Below are 18645 nucleotides of genomic sequence, written 5' to 3' on the forward strand. Positions count from 1 at the left end.
TACATCAGGAATTGTCAGTGAGACCTGGAAATCTGTGATATAATCCTGTATGACATTGGCAGACTGAGAGGGGCTCAATGACAGTACATTATGTAATTTGCCAGCTGTATCTGCCAGTACATACTGTCAGTGTGATGCCCCTGCACTGGCCCAGTAATCAAGGAGCCTAAATTATCACCACTAGCATCAGTGAGGGGCATACATAATGGGAGGATGAGAAGTACACACACAGTAAAGTGCAATTACCCTTCAGAGCAGACAGAGATCACAGTCAGTCTGGGGCTAGTTTCTCCCTCTTTCTCCAGATCCCCAGTAAGACTCCCCACTGGTGCAGCTGTACGGTTAACATCTCAGCAGAGCGGTCAAGCTAAAACATCCATCACCCTCTCTGTCTGACCAATGCTTCCTGTCCCTGCCCAAGTAGCTGAGACATACACTTTGAAATTTGATTTGTAAATCAAACACACACACATATACTCCTGGGAAAGGTTTGCACAGGTTTAATAGCTATGGCCCCTTTTCTGCCCAGACTAAAAGGTAGTTATGACTGCCACAATGCAGCTCTTTATTGACTACTGTAAGGCCCTTACCAAAGGGTGATGAATCCTACTGTGTGATGTGCATATTACTGAAATGGTTATTGTGACCAAGACCAAGGCTAATGGAGTGGGCTATGCAGTATCACCAAATGCATATGCAAGTACTCTAAGAGCTTACTTATCTCTAAACAGGCCAACCACAATTACAAGGTTTAACTGCATTTAATAATAACTAATTAAGGAACAAGACAATAATCAGTCAATATAGTAACTACAGAGTTCAGAATCACAGGAAATATTTTAAGAAAACATTGCAGGACACACCCAGAGAACATCTAAAGTAATCTTGACTCTATTCCCATTTATATATGTAAATGAAATTACTTCTCCCTAGTTCCTTACTATTAGCAAGGCAAATGCAGATGAGTGGATGTTGTCAGATACAAAGACACATACCAAATGCAAAGGTCTTTCTCTGAGACAGGTCTGACATTAATAATCAACAATAATGCTGGGTTAGCTGAGATTATACCACTCTTTGTCACCTACCTTCAGTTCCCATGCTAACAGCAACTAACAAACATTTTAACATCTCTGCGTCAGAAGTACATATCTCTCAGATGTTTGTCTACAGCTGGAAATCATAACACAGTTAAGCACTTTTACATTTTCAACCTAGTAATTACTTATGTTTCAAGACAATACAAAAATCTCTAGCTGTAGACATTTATGTCTGCTTGCTGCACTGAAAGTGAGATATCACATTCATAAAACAAGTACAGCTTATTTTCTTGAACTTTTGAAAGTTGTCTCTGTATGTTCAAGCCTTCCAGCTTTTACTATTAATACATACATTTGCACAGATAATAATTTATGTACATTTCTGTTCTTTTCCAGTATGGTACACTGTGGTTAAATTCTTGAAGCTCACTCATACCTCTCAACCTCTTAGAGCAAGACATGTAGATGAAGGGACAAATAAAGGGGCAACAAAGGCCCAGAAGTAGTGACACTTTTTAAATATTGCTTTACAAGCTTAGAAAGTTGATAGAATAACAGGTTTTGCATTCATGTGACTTTTCTGAAGGATATGACGTCTGACATGCAAATGTATGCTATTATTTTATGACTTCAGTCTTTAATGATTTGCCAGAAAAAAATCACAAATGTATGAGAAACTGACTAAATATGAGACAAACATGTGGACATTCTGCAAAAATCTGGACAGTTCAGAGGTATGAGCTCAGTACGTAACATACAGTTCAGCAAACACTTCTGCCCCAGTAGTTTAATATCCACATAACATATAGTTCTCTTACATTTATAAGACAAGCATATGAATCATGTTAATTTTCACAAATGACATATGATTATTTACAAAATTCCAGTTAGCTGGGCTGGCAGTGTCACAGTCAGTACTGTACAACAAACAATCTAGTAGTAGTCATATGTGAGCTGACCCCAGCTGGGGTGACTCTGGTGCTAGAGCTGTGATCTATGTCACTGCAGATGGAGTCATCATGGATAGCTGTAGGCACCGGACAGCACACTAACAGTAACATGTCAGTCCAGAAAGTGCTGTTGAGACCTACTCTTTAAATTCCTATTTCCCATGACTACACCCCCCATATGGATTCCATTACATGCTTAATAGTATGACATACCTGGTATAGTGTTGTACTCCTTTGTCAGAACATAGCCACTTGCAGTGTTGTAAAGAATCACAGTCTGTCTTGATGAAGACAGTGTCAGACCTGTTTACCATAGGCAGCAGCTTGTGTTTTGTAGATAATGTTCATGAACAGGTGATGGCCTGTGGACTAATCTGTGGCTCCCACTTGCTAATTGTATCCAGAACAGCTGTGTTGCCTTTCAATTAGCCAAGAGCATGGCAACACAGTGCTATAATTAAGGCCTTCATGTGGGCCTTGCCCCTTTTCTTGGCCTGTGAGGAGGACATTATCGAGGTGTGGGAGCTACAGCATCACAGAGGATAGGTGGAAATACTGTCCACTGTTTGGATTGATGTGTTATGTCCACAGTTTTGCATGCTATGTCTGGCCATTGTTAACAGACCTTCATATTCTGTAGCAGTGTACTGTGTAAATGTGTGATGGGGTGCATAAGGAGACAGGTAGATGTGAGTGTCATACATTCTTTTCTTTCTGACTGTGCATGCTACTACAGTTACTGCTGGTATATCAGCTGTGTATGTTTGTAGGGGGAGACTGTGACACATGTCCCTTAACACCTCAACATTCCCCCCAACCCTTTATGTTTAGCTGTTGTGTTCATGCCCTGATGTAGGTGTTTGGGAGCAATGTTAGGTGTGTAGCAGGTAGCTGGACATACTGCTGCATGTGTAGCAGGCCTCAGCTGCTGCATTCTGGCCAGGAGTCAGACTAGGGATTGTGAAATCATTGAGGTAGAGCAAGCTGTTACTGTCAGTGAGGGTGCAGTATCAGCTGTTGTGTCACAGCATGGCCTGGTTGAGAGTACCCATAACAGTCCAGTTGAGGCTTGTGCCTGTGGTCCATATGTTAGATAATAGTGCCATTCAGAGAGTGGTAGGCAACACTTAGTACACATATTCATAATTGCGAAATGTGTCCCACCCTGCAGGCCTTTAATGTGCTACTGTGGGTGGCAGTGACTGCAGTAGGAGCAACCAGTTTTGCAGGATATTGCAGACTTCAATTAGTCATATGTTTTATTGTCATGCATGTAGTTGTCATGCCACAGACCAGGCTGTGGCCCAGGACTATGAGTGTCCAGATGTGATAGATGCTAGAAATGTAACAGATAGAGCTACTGAGTCATTATTATGGCAGGTGTGTTTGTAAGACGTATGTGCATGCATACAGTGTGTAACACAGGATTAGCATTGACATGTGTGTTCTGATGGGTATGGTGTGTGACACTGAACTGTCCGTCATGATTTTGTAACCCCAATCTGCATTGCCTTGCCAGTATGTCAGCACACAGAATAGGTTTTATAGCAACCCTGTCATAAACAGGGGGCACAACTGTAGATATTCAGCAGTAGCCTGTGCAGTTGTCAGCTCTACCTGATATTGTAGGCCTCCCGTACATCAAACAGCATTTATTTGTCTGTGTACTGGTTCTGTTTCTGCATCACAGGCCCAAGTACACTGTGATTTGGGCCACTATATATAGGAGTAGTATGTGATGGGCAATCAGGATATGTTTGTAAAAACAGTTGCTATACTCCAGAGGTCAGATGGCTTACTGGTATGTTGCTCTGACTGTTGTTCAAAATTTGGCAGTGATGTCTTTTTTTTTATAAAGTTACATCCCTGTAGTGCATGATATATTTACAAAAGCATCAGTAGTTTCCAAGAGCTGATTTGGTGTAGTGGTGTGTTGCTGTGACTCTAGTTCAGAAGGTCCTGATGTTACATGACTGCACGACATGGTATATTTACAAAAGCAGTACTAATTCCTCACAGCTGGTTTGGCTTAACGGTGTGTTGCTGTGACTGTAGTGCACGGGGTCCTGGGTTCAAGATGGCTGTTTTGTTGCTGGGCAGAACAGTGGCTGAATGAAATAGAGTGATTAAAGCAGTTTCAAGTGGTTTTGTGCAATGCTAAGCGATGCCAAGTGGCACTTAGTCCTGCTTAGCTTTGCTTAGCACCACTTATTCCTGCTTAAACCCACGCTATTTTCAAAAAAAAAGAAAAGAAAAAAGGATGATAGGAAAGTGGTGAAATGGGGGAAAGCAGAGGTAAAACATTTGAAAGGCATCTAGGGATGTGCAAGATAAGTGTAGGAAAAGGCCATAACTCTCCATTTCTTATGCAGCAACAGTTGTGAATGATGTGGACAATTTGGAATTTAGAACCTCACACCCCCCAGTGAGGGGTGTGGGTGACAAAAATTTGTTGAGTAATTCAAGGGTAAATTGATTAATGTCAGTGTAGGTGGGGAGAAATGTCCTGCCAACTGATACGTTACTATGAGACATGTCCTACTGTACACATTTGATAAGGTGGCAGCCACAATCTGTGTCATCTATGTGTGTGTCTGCAGTATGTAGACATGCGAAGGCCCTGTGACTACCTGCTGCCCCCCAATGACCCACATATATATTGGCATGAATGCTAACTGCCACCACTCACATATGTAGGTACTGTCTAAGGCTGTGTCAACTGTAAGTATTGTGCAGTCTGTAATTGAGCCACAAACAGCTGTTACCACACTGCAATAGGCCATACAGTGGATATGGAATGGTTCCAAGGTCCTGGCCTCAAGCTGAATGCAGATACCAACCCCATAAACACACAGACTGTGATGACAGACCTGGGTACTTAGGATGCCAGCAATGTTGCATTCAGACAACAAGTAGTGGCAGTGGTCAGAAAATGCTTGTATGTGGTTCACCACATAGGTAAAGGGACTGTGTCCAGACAAATGGTGGACATTACCTCTGAATAGTCATCAGTCAATACAGCAATACATTAGCAGCATGATCAGTCTGCTATGCACTTATGCAGACATCTGCAGAAACTGTAAAGGCTATTTTAACACCCACAAAGGTCAGCCATAGCCCTCAACACCTGTTCCACCCAGACAGCCTGAAATCAGTACTGCCCCACTAGTTATTGGTCAGGTTGTCTGCAGGTGTCTGTGGCATGTCTAGATGGCAATGTTGTGCTCAGCCCTTCAACAACTGCCCCATATACGAGAGTATAACTCTGTGCACATTACCAGCACCATTCTTCTTCTTCTTTTGGCTTTTCCCAGTTAGGGGTTGCCACAGCGCATCACCTGTCCTCTCATGATTGGCAGTGGAGTTTTACAGTGTCGAGTTGCCAGCCCGGTGCCCAACCTTCCACAGAAGGCACACACACACACACACACACACACACACACACACACACACACACACACACACACACACACACACACACAAGGCCTGAATTGCATATGAGATACTAAAACCACATGCTTCAATACCATAATGTTTGCACAATTTCCAGTGCAACAGTCTCGCCACATTATTATGCCTTTCAGTATACAGTCCCTCTGACATTAGTGCATTACAACCAGCAACAAGGTGTGTGACTTTTCTAATTTGGTTTTACAAAACCTACATATAGGTTCATAGGTTCATAGGTTGGTACTAGGCTATCAGCCATAGGGCCTATACAAGCCTAGCCATAACAATTCCCTGGCTATTTCTTCCCACATTATTTACTTTCCTGGACCCCTGTCTAGCAGGGCAACTGACGTGATCCCTGGGGTGAATTTCCTTTCTCCCATCCAGTCGTCAAGGTTCCTTTTGAAGAGGTCCAAAGAGGCACTCTGCTTGACATGTATGGGCAATCTATTCCAGAGTCTGGGGAGTCTCTGGGTCAGGAACCTATCCCTCCAGCATGTTTTGTTTATTGTGATGACAAGGTTTAGATCCCTGGAGCGTGTAGCTCTGAGGGATTGGGATTTCTTTAAGTGTAGCATGTCCAACAGCTCTGGGTTTGACATGGCCTTGTATGTTAAGCAGAGATCGCCTCTGAGTAGACGATATGTGACAGAGTATAGCTGGAGTTTTTAAGGCGGTCAGCGTGGGGCATCTGCTTTAGGCCTGTGATTCTTTTAGTGAGGTATTTCTGAGGCCTTTCCAGTTGTTGCAGATGTCTTGAGAGGTACATACCAAATGGGGCATTGTATTCTATAATGGGTCTAATGAGGGATGAGTACAGTGGGACAATGACCTCCTTTTTCTGGATGAAAAGCCCTTCGTGATGAGGTGTGCCACATAGAAGGATTTCCTGACTGTTGTGGCGATGTGGTTATCGAACGTGAGACCACTGTCCACCTGTGTCCCTAAGTCTCTTATCACACTTTCTGTGTTTAGTGTACTGCCACCTATATGGTAATTCATGGATACATGTTTTTTCCCAAAGGGGATAACAATACATTTCTTGGCATTGAGCTTGAGCCCATGGCTCTGGCACCAAGCATCTGTTTCTGTAAGGCCCTTTTGTAGAGTATCCACATCATTTGGGGATTCAATAATGGCTCCCAGTTTGCAGTCATCTGCAAACTTTGTTAGCCAGAGTCCCTTATTGTTCACCTATACTTCAGAGAAGTAGATGCCAAACAAGAGCGGCCCCAGGACTGAACCCTGAGGTACTCCACTTGTCACTTGTCTGGAGCTGGATTTGGAGTCAGCTACTTTTATATTGTGGGTTCTATCAGTAAGCCATTTAGCAACCCATTGGGTGACATAGGGATTAATGCCCAACTTAGTAAGTTTATCTATGATTCCAGAGTGGGGGATGGTGTCAAAGGCCTTGGCAAGGTCTAGATAGGCTGTGTGGACCACCTTACCCTTGTCCATGGCTCTGGAGACTGATTCAAAGAAGTTAATCAGGTTCAGGAGACAAGATCGGCCCTTCACAAACCCAAACTGGGTGGGGTCTGTTTCTCCCACATGTTCAATGGACTTTGTAAACCAGTGTGCATGTAACCCACTGTGTTGGGCTACCAATATTAACCTTTCATTTCTTGATGTGAATTCACCTCTCCTTAACCATTCCTGTGTTCGATCTTGATCAACATAAGGCTCTTCCAGAAGTTTTCTATACTTGCAACTATTAGTTATGTTTTTTCCACATTTTTTGCCTTCTCATCAGGTCCTTCACCTTATATTCTTTCTTTTGAATTTTTAGCAAATTCATTTGCTGCCTGTTTTTTATCTACTTCTGGTTTGATTTCCATTCCTGCTTGACATCAATATGTTTCTGCTAAATTAAGCAGAGATGTCATCTTAGATTTTTCTCCTCATGTTTCAAAACTTTCACTACATTTGGATCCTGTGAGGACAGCAGGTATGTGTGGAGTCCCATGCTTACAGATCTATACATGTAATCAATTTCAAGGAGACCCATGCATCCTTCAGAATGGGGAATGCATAATCTTGGTATACATTGATTTTTATAAATCATTTGGTGAGCATGAATCTTCCTTCTTGTTTTAATATCCAATCTATCCAACACCTTTCGGGGCCAGTCAGTCACTCCAAAACTATAAGTTAGGACAGGAAAAGCAAATTGATTTATGGCTTGGATCTTATTCATAGATGTGGGCAGCCATGGTGGTGCAGTGGTTAGCATTGTCGTCTCACAGCAAGAGGTTCTCTGGTTCAATCCTCAGCTGGGGTGCCTTCTGTGTGGAGTCTGCATGTCCTCCTTGTGGTCACGTGGGTTTCCTCCTGGTGCTCCGGTTTCCTCCCACATCCCAAAGACATGCTGCAGGTGTATTGGACACTCTAAATTGGCCCTAGGTGTGAGTGTGTGTGTGTGTGTGTGTGTGTGTGAGACTTCTGTGGAAGGTTGGGCACCAGGCTGGCAACTCAGCACTGTAAAACTTAACTGCCAATCAAGAAAGGAGAGGTGATCCACTGTGGTGACCCCTAACCAGAAAAAGCTGAAAGAAGAAGAAGAAGAATTTTATTCCTAGATGTCAATGCTATTTTCAGGATTAATTTAAGTATTCTAAAGTACTCCTTATTGAGCTTTATTCACATTTGTTCATCTTTTATTGCTGATCCTTCATTAATTCCCAAGTATTTATACACTCCCTCTTGCTTAAGTTCTTTTATATCACATTCTTGTCCCAAACTGATGTTTTCCTGGTGCTGCAGTTTTCCTTTTTTAAAGGTTGCGTTTGTACATTTATCAAGACCAAATGACATTCCAATATCATCTGAAAAAGTTTGACAACCCGCAGCTTTGCTTTCAGTTCCTCATCTGATGAGCTATACAGTTTGAAATCATCAACAAAGAGAAGATGAGAAGTCATTAGACTTTGTTGTTTTCTAGAAGCCAAATTGTAGCCATGGCCTAAGCTGTTAAGTAAACAGCTTAATGGATTAATAGCAAGGCAGAATAGCAACGGTGACATAGAGTCACCCTGGAATATCCCCCTTTGCATTTTTATCCCTGGGATAATAATCTGTCCTTTATCATGGCTTAATTGCAAAGTGGTCTGCCACTTTTTCATGGTTACTGTAATGTAGTCAATCAGTGTAGGGTGTATCTTAGACATTTTTAAGCACTCTTTTATCCATGAATGTGGGATACTGTCAAATGCTTTTTTTAGTCAATCAATGCCATACTTAGATTCACCTCCTTCTTACAGTCCTCCACTATAACTTTATTTAACAACAAATAATCCTTTGTTCCATATGACTTTATTTTATTGCCGTTTTGTTCGATTGCCATAATTGAGTTTTTTTCTAAATGACTATAAACTCTGTCGGCGTTAATTCCCATGTAAAGTTTATACATCGTCGGAAGACATGTTATTGTCTATAATTTTTAGGGTAGCTTGCAGGTTCACTCTTAAATAAGAGCATTGTTTTTCCTGTTGCTAATCAGTGCGGTGTCTATTCAAGTTGTGCATACAAATAGTTCTTACTCATGGCTAGATCCTCGTGCAAAGAAGTTAATACTTTAAGCCAAAAGTTGGGTACTGCATCTGGGCCTGGGGCTGTCCACTTAGAGGCTTTTCTTAACTTTGTTTCAATCTCTCTGGCTATTATTTCATATCCTGTACTTTTAAATTTATTATTCTTTCTTTTACTTCTTCTATCCATTTAGCATCTGTGTTATGTTCCACAGGATCTTCATACATAGCTCTCCAAAATGTATCTACTTCCTCTTTTTTGGTAGTCTTTCAATTCCTTATACTTTATTTCTCAATTCTTTGTAAAACTTTTTTGGGTCATCAATAAATTGCTTATTTTCTGCTTTTCCCATATATTTATCTTTGTATCTTTTAAGTCTTTCTTTCTGCCTGTTTTGAAATTTTTAGTTTATCTCCAATAGTGCATAATAGAGCCTGGTCTGTTCTAATATTGCACATTGCTTTTATCACATCTATCTTTCTTAGTATTTTTGTTGATCTATTCCCTCTTTTATAATCTTCTAACAATGACACTGCTTGTCTTAGCTGCTTTATAGTTTTCTTTATTCAATATTTCCATGTTGGTGTTCACTTTTGCCCCCTCTTTTTCCTTGCTACCCTGTGTTCCTGTGGTAGAACCTTATCAGTTATTAATTTAGCAGCACAGTAATATATTCTGTTTACTTCTGTTATATTGCATGGATCTCTATGGACAGTTCTAATTACTGTGTTCATTTGTTTTATCAAGCTTCTGACTTTTGGGGTTTTATTAACCTTATTGTTCTTGATATATCTGATATATCTGTCTTTGTCTATTAAATCAAGCAAGTCTTCTCTTAACTTATTTTCTTCCATACTGAGGGCACATCTCTTGTTTTTCGTTTCCTGCGAGCATTCTATAGAAAGTTCTATAGCATCTTCCTGTGGCACATTCTCTTCAATTTCATCCTGTATCATCTGTTGCTCTGTCATATAGGAACTCACTGGCATATCACTCTTCAACATTGATTGCGTCAGTGTCCACGGTTTCCTGTTCCTTTCCTTGCTGTCTAGCTTAAATGAATGTTTATACTGGTTTTCTGTGGAAGCTTCCAAAATATCTTGATATGGCACCAGACCAATTTCTTCCTGTTCCACTGGTTTCCCCTTAATTTGGATATCCATTGCTCTATCCTGTTGTGGTGCTTTCTGCATTTGGTTTGCTACAATGAATCCTCTTTGCAGCTGTTCCATTACCTCAATTTCTATTTCTTTGACTTCTCCATTACTAATCTCTTTTTTGACTTTTCCTCTTAGTCTTTTTATTTTTTGTATTGTAAAGTTTCTATATCTGGATTCCTTTGCCTATATTTTTATTCAAATATCTTTGGTGCTGCTCTTTTTGTATTAATTAGTTTTGCTTTCTCCTTTGCATATATATTGCACCATATTAAATCTCTTTTTCTTTCCCATGTCCATATTTCTTCTTCACGTCTCCTGATCTTCTTGCTTTTCCTTATTCTGTGGACTCACTCCATCATGCTGTGATATAGTCTGTTTTAGACCTTCTAAATTAAATCCTTCACTTTGCAGGCACTCCATAACTTCAACTTCTATTTCTTTAACTTCTGCTTTTCTAATTGTCTTTTCTACAGTACATCTTTGCGCTATTAATCTTTTTATTGTGAAATGTTCCATATCTGGATGCCTTTTGCCTGTATTTCTCTTTGAATACCTTTGAGACTGCCTCCTCTATATTAATTAACTTGGCTTTCTCCTTTGCATAAATATTGCACCATATCAAATTTCTCTTTCTTTCCCATGTCTCTTTCTTTCCCATGTCCATATTTCTGTTGTGGATAAAGTAATGGCTAGGCTTGTAAGGGAAACAGGGCCAGTACTCTAGTAACCACCGCTGTATCTCTGAACCTGTGATCCTACAGAACACCCAGGTGACATGTATGAATGCTAGCTGGCTGTGTCAAGGGGTGTGCATGCAAGGTTATGCAGTCTGCCCCCACTGTTCCTCACACACTATTGCACATGTATGGACCTAGGTAAACATGCACATATAGAGCTGCACCTTAGTGATGAAAAGGTCTCTGTGTTTCCACTCCACCATACTCGGCTTTAGTAATAGCAGCAGATCCCCGGGATTTACACACACAGACACCTGGAACAGATACAGAATAAGGTCTGTGAGACAAACGTCAGTCAGCAGTACTAACAGCAATAAATCATCATGGCACAAAGGTACATACACTTTGATGTGTACCCATGACAACTGCTTGCAGGCAGCACCTTACACGGCATAAAAGTAGTACACTACACACTGACATTACCTGTACTATATTCACCCTGTGCATCAGACACATATTAGCATGTCCCTGTATCGATGGTATGGATAGCAGGGATGTGGCACAGGTATCATCACATGCACAGGGTGTGGTGCGGGGTTGGCAAGGGCCTAGGTTGGGCCATACAGTTGACATCATGTGTGTGTGTGTGTGTGTGTGTGTGTGTGTGTGTGTGTGTGTGTGTGTCTGTGTGTGTGTGTGTGTGTGTGTGTGTGTGTGTGTGTGTGTGTATCTGGCGGGGAGGTGTTCAGCTGGGCCATGGAGATGAGCTGTGTGTGTCAGGTGGTGACCTGCATGTGATAGTGATGTGTGAGTGTGTGCATGCACACAGTCAAGGCATGTGCTAGCCCTACATGAGGGTATGTTGAACAGCATGGATGGTATATGGTAGAATGTATAGTTCACCATCTCCGGCCATGGACATGGGAACTGATTCTGCCAGGAGTGTCACTGGCACCATCATGCCCAAGGCCATATGCGGTACTACTTCCTGACATTGACTGCTGTCTGCTGGGTCCATGTCTGTCACGGGACCAGCCAGGAACACATACCCATGGCCTGCTATGTTGTGGTTTGGACAGCACCCTCCCTTCGGTATTGCTGGTGGTACTGCCACTACTGGACTGTGAATGTGCATGGCCCCATGGGGTCTCAGCTGATGTTGCTGCTGACCTACGTCCACATGTCCGACATCTTACTCCCACCACATGTTCAAGCACAGACATTGCACGGTTAAGGACTGACAATGTCTCACCCCACCGTCTATCCACAACATCAGCGAAATGACGTACGGTATCACCAATGCCATGGAGGGTGTCATGCATGGCAGAATGTGTTGAATCCATAACCCTGTGTGTCCATCTATTGTACCATTCACAATGTGCCTGTGCCTCCATGACAGACCGAAACATGCATCGGGTGACATGAGCTGTGACACCTTTGACAGGGGCTGGATGGGCAGCAGTCCTCCTTCGAGCACTCCTGTCAATCTGTCTGTGTAGGACCTTTCCAGCTCTCTGGCTATGGCTAGTGTCTACAGTCACAGATGCCATAGTCACCACATCTCCCTGTTTGATGCCACCATCCTCTGACTGTCCAGTATCTGTGGACTGGGTATGTGTGGGCATACTGACCATGTGCGAGGACATTGTGGGTGGAAGTGGGATGTCAACCAATGGTACAGATTCAGTCCTGAACAACCCCACCTGTGCCTCACTATGGCCACCATCATCATCAGAGTCTGGTGAGACACTGACATCAGGTTGTGAGGGGGAGAGACCCCAACCTCCATGTTCATCTTTGAGGGGAAGACAGCATATGTAAATTATTTCCTGAACTATAATGTTTGCTGATACACACACACACACACACACACACACACACAGACACACACAAACACACACACACACACACATATACAGGTAAGGTGCCACAAAGACATTATACAGACCACACCTTCTGACTGATGCCATGCACAACACACAATCAGACCACAACAGGCGCACTCTGGACAGGCCCTCAACAACATGCAGTGCAGCTATGTCCAGTTAATGTTGCCACTACTATACACCTGTGAGAAACATGAGAAGTGAGAGTATGTGATGGACCGTCACTAACATACAATGCACCCATGTATACAATACTAATGTACCCCTGTATAGCGCAGTGGCTACTTCTATACAAAAGTACAAGCCAGGATGTTACAGCTCCTGCAAATAGGCTCCTGTGATGACCAATGTGATTCACTGCAGTGAACCACACCACAAGTGAACATGCATATATAGCAATATGGCTAAGCTTAACAGTTGTGTGCATAGAAATATGTCTTCCATTAACATGCCTAAGGTATAGGTGAGCCACAAAATGACAGTTCCACACTCACCGGCTTCAGGTTGATGTTCCCCAGCCACATCAGAAGTACCTATATAGTTGTGGGGGAGAGGTATTGTCAGCACACATACATATGGCATCGGTACAGGATAATATGTGCATTTATGTACATGTACACTACAAGCTGTGATACTACCCAAATTGCTGACATTCACTACAAGCTGTGATACTACCCAAATTGCTGACATTCACAATATCTGTGCATATGTGTGCAATACAAAAGCCCACCCACAAATGCAGATTGACCTGACATGGCATGCAGGTATGCAAAGGCTGCCACTATGAATGCTACAGTATTAACATAATGCTCACTGGGACCTTACCTAGACCCTCCTCAGCTGTGGAATCTGTGCCACCCACCTCCATGACATATGTAGTCATGGTTTCCTGAGAGGTGGTGGCTGAACCAAGGTTTGCAAAGAACTCCTCAGTTGCTGAGATTGGTGCTTGAGTAGCAAGCCCTCCACCTGTGCCAGCACAGTCCCTGGCCACAGCTGCAGCCTTTTGCCGTGCATTGTGTATGAGGTCTGTGGCATGGTATCCGACCTGTTCATAGCTCCTATCGCAGCTGTCCACATTATTGACAGCTGCTACCAGCTCTGCCCATAGGGCAATGTGTTCTTTCAGGTTTTGGCAGCATCTTCTCAACAGTACCCGGTGATTGAGTCTGAGTGCATTGATGATTGCAGCAGTCTCATCTTCTGAAAACAGTGGGTTCCATCTTCTTTACATCCTACCATAAAGACATGAACAGGGGAGCAAATCACAGTACCACATACATTGGCCACCATTATGTACAGACCCTGCACATCCACTTTTGCCAGCACTATCCACCACTAACACCCACATCATTCCCCTGCCATCTATCAGCACAGTATGTGTGTGGGTATTGGCAACATACTGGCATTGCAGCATGCATTGCCCCCCTGATCCTGAGGTTTCATGTTACCCCCAATGAGGACCATTAATGTGCATAAGTCTCTATTCATCATTCACAACACACAGCAAATGCAGCAGCTGGCGATATCACAGAGGTTTCCCACCAGGGAATACCAGGCCATCAAACATCTACCATACACCTATAAGGTATAAAGGTGACCCTCTACCTGGTTTCATACATATTCCTCAGGAGTGACCTCACTGTGGCATGCAAGGCAATCACGGACTCCACATTGCTGGGCCTGCTGCATGAGTACACACACACACACACACACACACACACACACACACACACACACACACTTACACACACACACACACACAAATACACACACCCTGAAACTGATGAGTGACCTGGACTGACCTTGTTGGCAGCTCACGTGTATCTCCCACACAATCACCCTGCAGTGGAATAGGCAACCTGTCCACATCAGGCATGGTAGCTACCTACATCTTTGCAAGCATAACTTTAAGTGCCTGAGATGTAAAGCTTGCAAGTCCATTGATAGTTCTAATGTTTTTGTACATCCACATTCTAGGCAACAATACACCTTCAATGTTTATAGTGATTGTACTAGCTCCCATATTATATATTTAGCGACTTGCTGCCAATATAATGCTTTTTATGTTGGAAAAACAGATCAATGTCACAAGGAACGTATCCTCAGACGTTTGAGGGACTTTAAACAGAAAGATCCTAATAATGCCTTAGCAGCTCACATAGCAAAATATCCCTCTCATTATTTTGTATTCAAAGCCATAGAGGCAGTTCGCTAGACTATAAGAGGAGGCGATGTTCATAATCGCACAGAGTTAAGAGAAACATACTGGATAATTAACTTAAGAGCACATAGGTTACCAGGTTTGAATACCATTGTGCCATTAAAACCTATACATAGGAACAGAAGGAATATGATTAGCAAATTTACATGAATGTTGTCTTAGTCACATAATGTTTCTACATCTACAGCTATTAGTTTTCCTATACACAATCCTACAATACAGAGATGCATTGCCCTTTTAAGGAAATCATACCTTTCTGTCAGCTGACCTCTGTTTGGCTTGCTACAAGGGTGTGTCTTAGAACTAGATGATGAATGGTTGAGATGTTTTTTTAAATATAAAGTTTAATAGTCCTTTTTATACCATCTGAAAAAGGCATATTTGCTGAAAGCGCTTATCGGAAGTTTGAGGACTATTTGTTTTATGCTATATTCCTTTATTAAAAGTCTTGGTTTTATTATTTAAGTTTCATTGCCGTGGTGGACATCAGGAGTTTCTACAGTGTTTGCAAGCATAACCTGGTCAACTGGATGGTTAACAGCATATACACCCTTGGGCTACTACCTTTGTCCCGGTTGGATGGGGACATCAGCTGCTGCCTTGCATACACATAAGCTAACATGTGGCCTAGGCATATGGCTGCTCAGTGCCCATAGCCTAGTAACCTTATATGGTACCAGGAATATCATAAATGGCTTGACTGCTGTGACAGACTGTGTTGTTATGTGTCCACACACATCACTGCCATCAACTGCTGGGTGTCCCCTATGGGCAACGTTACAGTACCATGTCATCCAACCTACATCCGACAAATAGTTGAGTGCTACTACAGCTGCATGTGGACATTCCAGGAACATCTGAGGTACAAAATAACAAAGAGCAGTGCATATGTGTCTTAGGGTGACCTCCTCATAGATGTCTGGCATCTGCAGTACCCAGATGTTTGCAGAATGTGTACATGTGCCTGATAGATGTAGACCCCCCCCCCCTTGCAGACAAATGTGTATTTCCACACACACCAGTTGGACAATAAGTGATGGTTGTCCACAGAGTTTGGGGAATGTGTCTGTGACATGCCAGACCCCTGGGAACACACTAATGGTCCATGAATATCTTTTATTGTATCCATTCCCTTACATTGTATGCTTAGTATGTATGCACTGCTGCTGAGCCAGAGCCAGCATCCCACCACTGCTAGTACCTACTGCAGGGGCCGACCAGGTATGCTAGCCATAGGTGTCAGGCAATCAGATACATGTGTGGTGTACAACATGACCAGGCCAGAGTACATCAGGAATGGTCAGTGAAACCTGGAAACCTGTGATATTATCCTGTATGACATTGGCATACTGAGAGGGGCTCAATGACAGTACATGATGTGATTTGCCAGCTGTATCTGCCAGTACAAACTGTCAGTGTGATGCCCCTGCACTGGCCCAGAAATCAAGGAGCCTAAATTCTCACCACTAGCATCAGTGAGGGGCATTCATAATGGGAGGATGACAAGTACACACACAGTAAAGTGCAATTACCCTTCAGAGCAGACAGAGATCACAGTCAGTCTGGGGCTAGTTTCTCCCTCTTTCTCCAAATCCCCAGTAAGACTCCCTACTGGCGCAGCTGTACGGTTAACATCTCAGCAGAGCGGTCAAGCTAAAACATCCATCACCCTCTCTGTCTGACCAATGCTTCCTGTCCCTGCCCAAGTAGCTGAGACATACACTTTGAAATTTGATTTGTAAATCAAACACACACACATATACTCCTGGGAAAGGTTTTCACAGGTTTAATAGCTATGGCCCCTTTTCTGCCCAGACTAAAAAGTAGTTTAAGAAAACATTGCAGGACACGCCCAGAGAACATCTAAAGTAATCTTGACTCTATTCCCATTTATATATGTAAATGAAATTACTTCTCCCTAGTTCCTTACTATTAGCAAGGCAAATGCAGATGAGTGGATGTTGTCAGATACAAAGACACATACCAAATGCAAAGGTCTTTCTCTGGGACAGGTCTGACATTAATAATCAACAATACTGCTGGGTTAGCTGAGATTAAACCACTCTTTGTCACCTACCTTCAGTTCCCATGCTAACAGCAACTAACAAGCATTTTAACATCTCTGCGTCAGAAGTACATATCTCTCAGATGTTTGTCTCCAACTGGAAATCATAACACAGTTAAGCACTTTTACATTTTCAACCTAGTAATTACTTATGTTTCAAGACAATACAAAAATCTCTAGCTGTAGACATTTATGTCTGCTTGCTGCACTGAAACTGAGATATCACATTCATAAAACAAGTACAGCTTATTTTCTTGAACTTTTGAAAGTTGTCTCTGTATGTTCAAGCCTTCCAGCTTTTACTATTAATACATACATTTGCACAGATAATAATTTATGTACATTTCTGTTCTTTTCCAGTATGGTACACTGTGGTTAAATTCTTGAAGCTCACTCATACCTCTCAACCTCTTAGAGCAAGACATGTAGACGAAGGGACAAATAAAGGGGCAACAAAGGCCCAGAAATAGTGACACTTTTTAAATATTGTTTTACAAGCTTAGAAAGTTGATAGAATAACAGGTTTCACATTCACGTGACTTTTCTGAAGGATATGATGTCTGACATGCAAAGTTATGCTATTATTTTATGACTTCAGTCTTTAATGATTTGCCAGAAAAAATCACAAATGTATGAGAAACTGACTAAATATGAGACAAACATGTGGACATTCTGGAAAAATCTGGACAGTTCAGAGGCATGAGCTCAGTACATAACATACAGTTCAGCACACACTTCTGCCCCAGTAGTTTAATATCCACATAACATATAGTTCTCTTACATTTGTAAGAGAAGCATATGAATCATGTTAATTTTCACAAATGACATATGATTATTTACAAAATTCCAGTTAGCTGGGCTGGCAGTGTCACAGTCAGTACTGTACAACAAACAATCTAGTAGTAGTCATATGTGAGCTGACCCTTGCTGGGGTGACTCTGGTGCTAGAGCTGTGATCTATGTCACTGCAGATGGAGCCATCATGGATAGCTTTAGGCACCAGACAGCAAACTAACAGTAACATGTCAGTCCAAAAAGTGCTGTTGAGACCTTCTCTTTAAATTCCTATTTCCCATGACTACACCCCCCATATGGATTCCATTACATGCTTAATAGTATGACATACCTGGTATAGTGTTGTACTCCTTTGTCAGAACATAGCCACTTGCAGTGTTGTAAAGAATCACAGTCTGTCTTGATGAAGACAGTGTCAGACCTGTTTACCATAGGCAGCAGCTTGTGTTTTGTAGATAATGTTCATGAACAGGTGATGGCCTGTGGACTAATCTGTGGCTCCCACTTGCTAATTGTATCCAGAACAGCTGTGTTGCCTTTCAATTAGCCAAGGGCATGGCAGCACAGTGCTATAATTAAGGCCTTCATGTGGGCCTTGCCCCTTTTCTTGGCCTGTGAGGAGGACATTATCGAGGTGTGGGAGCTACAGCATCACAGAGGATAGGTGGAAATACTGTCCACTGTTTGGATTGATGTGTTATGTCCACAGTTTTGAATGCTATGTCTGGCCATTGTTAACAGACCTTCATATTCTGTAGCAGTGTACTCTGTAAATGTGTGTTGGGGTGCGTAAGGAGACATGTAGATGTGAGTGTCATACATGCTTTTCTTTCTGACTGTGCATGCTACTACAGTTACTGATGGTCT

At 42.3% G+C, this 18645-nt stretch overlaps 1 protein-coding gene across 1 annotated transcript in view; it reads left to right on the forward strand.

Moving 5' to 3' along the window:
- The window catches only part of LOC122811733 (CAP-Gly domain-containing linker protein 4-like), a 1328591-nt gene that overhangs the window by 199585 nt on the left and 1110361 nt on the right, over positions 1-18645 (forward strand). The window lies entirely within an intron of this gene.

This window comes from Protopterus annectens, chromosome 1.part1 (assembly GCF_019279795.1).
Source record: "Protopterus annectens isolate FY-2018-M chromosome 1.part1, PAN1.0, whole genome shotgun sequence".
Lineage (NCBI taxonomy): Eukaryota > Metazoa > Chordata > Ceratodontiformes > Protopteridae > Protopterus > Protopterus annectens.